This window comes from Psammomys obesus, unplaced genomic scaffold (genome assembly GCF_907164565.1).
Source record: "Psammomys obesus unplaced genomic scaffold, mPsaObe1.curated_primary_1811, whole genome shotgun sequence".
Lineage (NCBI taxonomy): Eukaryota > Metazoa > Chordata > Mammalia > Rodentia > Muridae > Psammomys > Psammomys obesus.
In genome coordinates, this window is record NW_026591598.1 from 15,798,229 (window position 1) to 15,803,299 (window position 5,071).

A 5,071-nucleotide genomic window follows, 5' to 3' on the forward strand; every position below is an offset into this window, starting at 1 on the left:
ACAGCAGAAGCAGAAGGGAGGCAATAATTGCACCTGGCTAAAAAAGGAGAAGAGAAACTGAGGCAAATCTTTCCCATAAGATGATACCTGAGTTATTCATTTGTTTCAGTTCCAATTTTTTTTCCTGGAAAGGTTCTTGCTATTCAGTCCTGGCTGTCATGGGGCCCAAACTGGCCCGAGGCTCTTGGCAAACCTGCCTTACCTCCCAGGGCTGGATTACAGCTGTGTGCCTCAATGCCTGTCTCTGAGCTGGGTTTTGAAGGATAAATGGGGGCTTGTAGGTACTTCAGGAATGGGAAATAGTACACGTGGGAGGAGAGAATGGATGTAAAGCCTTGGGGGAAAAGTGGGTGTCAGAGTGTGGGTGGGGAGGCATAAGAATGAAGGAGCCGGGTGGCAAGAGTCAGATTTGACAGGGCCCTAAGCGTTCAGCCGAGGAGCTTGGACTCTCTTCAGTACCAGTTAGGCTGCAAACACACTGAGCACCAGGCATTTTCTTCAGCTTCTCCATTCCAGTGGGAGGAGGAGCATGCAGTGAGGGTAGAGGGAGAAAAAAAGAGAGCGAAAGGAAGCAAATTGCTGAATTTGGGAGACATCTATGTACAGAATTAATCTTAACTGTAACTTCTGTTTTCCTTCTCCTGCTGGTAGCCAAAGACAGAGCCCTGCAATCCCTCAGGCCTCTTTCCAGGTATCAGGAAGTGCCAGCACACCAAGCCTGCTCCCATAGCCAGCCATGGCTCATGGGGGCCTGGCACCAGCTGTGGGCATCTGGAAATCCAGTTTCCTCCTCTAGTCACTAGATAGGGCTCCAAATCCAGGGTGTTCCTAAGGCAGCCAGCTTGGCAGGATATTTAAATGGCCTCAGGTTCTTTGAGAGCCAGGGGAGGGCTGGACCACCCAGGGACAAGGATGTGGTTTCTAGATTCCAGAGACTGACTTAGAGTCACTTAGAGAAAGCGCCCAACACAGTGGTCTAGAGACCTTTCACTGGGGTGGAGTGCAGGTGACGCAAGGGAGGGAGCCTGGGACCTGCAAGGCCATAGGTCACGCGGGCCCCAGGGGCAGCCACTGCCACCCGAACGTGTTAAGTGCAAGGAGGAAGAAGGCGGGGCCCACTTTCAACCATGAACTCTGTAGCAGGGTGCCTTGTAGCACATACCTGTGATCCCAGCATTCCATTCAGGGGGCAGAGGCAACTTGGCAGCTTCGGCAGGGAAAGAAGAAGGAGCTGAGGGAGGTTCTCGCTGTGCCGAGGAACGGTTGCTGGTCTTGTGGCAGGCTGTGTCTGTCACCTGTGGCATTTCCTCCGTGCCAACTTCAGAAGGCACATTTGCACATTTGCACCTCTCCCCTGCAGTTCTCTCTGGCCTCAGACTTGCTGCCCTCCTGGAAGACCATCAAATCTCAGTCGAAATCTCTTTGTACCCCCCGCCCCGACCCAGTGTGGTCCATGCATACGTGCATTTGTGCATGTGCATATGTGTGCGTGTGCGTGCGTGAGTGTGTGTGTGTGTGTATGTGTGTGTGTGTGTGTATGTGCATGCATTGTCTCTAAGCCGTAGGGCCACATCAGGTACCGTCTTCAATCATGATCTAATTTGCTGAGGCAGGCAGTCTCACAGGACTGGCTTCTCCGGGCAGCCTGCCCCAGGGACCCCCTGTCTCCACTCCCAAGCAGCAGGGTTACAGCAGGGTGGCCACACCCACCCAGCTTCTACCAGCACTCAGACCTCCCGTCTCTCACCACCCTCTCACCACCGTCATCTCTCACAGGCGCAGCAAGTGCTCTAATGTTCTGGACCACCCCTCTAACAGTCTGGTTTTGGGGACGGGAGCCTCTTGCCTAGGCTAACCTCAGTTTGCTACATAGCCGAGGAGGACTCTGAATGCCCGAATTCCTTGCTTCCACTTCCCAAGGGCTGGAATTACAAGAGTATATCCTCCTGTCTATCTAGCCTTTGTCCCTTTTCGATTTCTGAGACAGGGATGCATTGCCTGGAATGCAATGACTAGCCGAGGACCACCCTGAACTCCCTGGTCCTCCCACCCTGCCTCCCAAGTGCTGATGGGTTGTCTTTCCTCTGGGCCTCCCATCTCTACACTTTAATTGGGTTTAGCCCTTGGGCCATCAAGGCTCACTCTGAGCATGCTCTTGGCAAAGGTTGGTGTGTATCAAAGTAATGAACCTCATAACATAACCACATAACCTCTGTGGCTAATGGAGATGGCGTTTCTTGGCATTAATATGGCTGGTTTTAAGCCAAAAAGCCAGCTTCTCCAGTTAGAAAACAAACAACCAAACAAAAGGACCACATAGTTTCAGCTTGTCACTGTACTTTTTTGGAAGGGCTTTGTTTTGTAAAGATTATATCATCTGGACTCCATGAACCAAGCCTCACAGGCTTTAAGTAAGAAATCATGCTGGGCACAGGGTCACACACCTGTGATCCCAGCACTTGGGGAGAGGCAGGGCAGGAGGGTCTCTGCGACTTTGAAGCCAGCCTGGTCTACACAGTGAATCCAGGATAGCGAAGGCTACAGAGAGAAACCCTGTCTCAGAACAAAACCAAAACCCAAAACAAACAAATAACAAAACACAAGAGAGACGAGGATAGTGGTGCATGCTTTTAATCCCAGTACTTGGGAGGCAGAGACATGTGGATCTTTGGGAGTTCAAGGCCAGCCTCGTCCACAGAGTGAGTTCCAAGACAATCAAGACTACACAGAGAAACCCTGTCTTTACCCCTCACCCCTTCCCCCCAAAAAAGAAAGAAAGAAAAATAACAATCACAACAGGCAGTGGTGGTGCACATCACAAAGTGAGTTCTGGGAGAGTCAGGGCTACACAGGGAAACCTGCCTCAAACAAAGAAACAAACAAGAAGTCACAATGGGTCAGTGGGCTGGAGAGATGGCTTCGCTGTTAGGAGCATCTGCTCTTGCAGAGGACGTGCGGTCAGTTCCCAGCTCACACATGGTGGCTCATAACCGTCCATAGCGCCAGTTCTAGAGGGTTCAAAGCTCTCTGCCGACCTCCGCAGGCTCTGGCGTGCATGTGATGGTCATCCATCCATCCAGACATGAATATGTCCACATAAAACAAATAATTTTAATCTTTCCTTTATTTTATTTATTTGATGTGTATGGGTGTTTGGTCTGCATATATGTCTTTGTACCACATCTAAGTTTGGTGCTCACAGGGGCCAAAGTAGGGTTTTAGATCCTTTGGACCTGGAGTTACAGATGGTTGTGAGCTGCCATGTGGGTGCTGGAAATCAAACATGGGTTCTCTGGAAGAGCAGCTATACCCTCAAATTCTGAGCCATTTCTCCATCCCCAGTAGGAAATTTTTAAAAATTAAACATGACTCCCAGCACTCGGGAGGCAGAGGCAGGTGGATCTCTGTGAGTTCAAGGCCAGTCTGGTCTAAAAAAAGGAGTCCAGGACAGCCAGGGATCTATTACACTAACTCTGTCTTGAAAAACCAAAACAAATAAATAAATAAGTTAAATAAATAAATAAAAATAAAAGTATCAGGCTAAGGCTGGGTGCAGTGGTGCACCTCTTTATTTCTAGTGCTAGGGAGGCTGAGGCAGGTGGATCTCTAAGAATTTGAGGCCAGAGTTTGAGGTCAGCCTGGTCTACATGGCAAGTTCTAGCGCACCCTAGTAAGATCCTGCCTCAAAAAAATTTTTTTAAAAGATTTATTTATTATATATATATGTTCTATTTGCATGTATAACTGCATGCCAGAAGAGGGCACAAGATCTCATTATAGGTTGTGAGCCACCATGTGGTTGCTTGGAATTGAACTCAGGACCTCTGGAAGAGCAACCAGTGCTTTTAACCTTTGAGCCATCTCTCCAGCCTGGCAGGTGGATTGATGTGAGTTCAAGACCAGCATGAGTGCAAGACAGCCAAGGATACAAGAGAAACCCTGACTTGAAAAACAAAACAAAAGTTAGATTGGAGCCAGGGGTAGAGGTGCACAGCTGTGAGCGCAGCTTTCTGGAGGCTGGGGCAGGAGGACCGAGAGTCTGAGGCCAGCCTGAGCTAAGTAGTGAGATCAAGCTGGGATCGGGGGAAAGGAAGGAAAGAAGGAGCTGTGGAGACAGCTAGTGGGTGAAGTTCAAGGGCTGTAGAGGCATCCAGACCTGACTGCTTGGCACTCATTCAACAGGCCAGTACAGAGGTGTGATTCTGTGACTGCAGTGCCGGGGGCGGGGCGGGGCGGGGCGGGGCGGGGGTGGAGACGGGCAGAGCTGGGGGCTTGTTGCCCTGCCAGCCTTTCTGAAATAGAAGGCTTTAAGTTCAGTGGGAGACCCCATCTCAAGACATAAGTGGAGCAGTAGAAGATGCCTGATGTAGACCTCTGGCCTCCACAGGGGCATGGCAGCTTTCACTCACACACACACACACACACACACACACACACACACACACACACACACACACCCCAAAAAGGAAAGAAAGAAATTAGGCCAGACATCCTGGCATCTATATACCTGTAATTCCAACATTTGGGAGCTGAGGCATAAGAATTACCAATTTGTGGCCAGTCTCAGCTATATAGTAATACCACCTCAAAAAACAAAACCCAAACAAACAAACAAACAAAAAATACATCAAGAAACAAGAACCATGCATATTTGCTGAGGCCTGGAATCCTGGCATATGCTGGGGCAGGAGGATGATCTTGAGTTAGAGGTCAGCCTGGCCTAAAGAGTTAAACTCTGTTTCAAGAAACCAAAAGGGAATCAGAGGGGAAAATTAGATCAGTGGTAGTTCGCCTAGTATGTATGAAGTCCTGGGTTCACCCCAACATTGGGGAGGCGAGCAGGTCACCCCAACAATCAGGAGGCGAGCAGGAAAGAGGAAGAAGGAAAGAATGACAGCTTCTACAATCTATGGGTTGGATGTGATGGTGTGCCTATAGTCTCGTTTACTTGCAAGGTTGAGGCAGAAGGATTGCCAGGGTACAGGAGTTAGACTTAGAGGCAGCCTGGGCAATACAGCAAGATCCTGTCTCAAAAAGAGGAGGGGGAAGAATAAGAAGAGGAGGAGGAAGA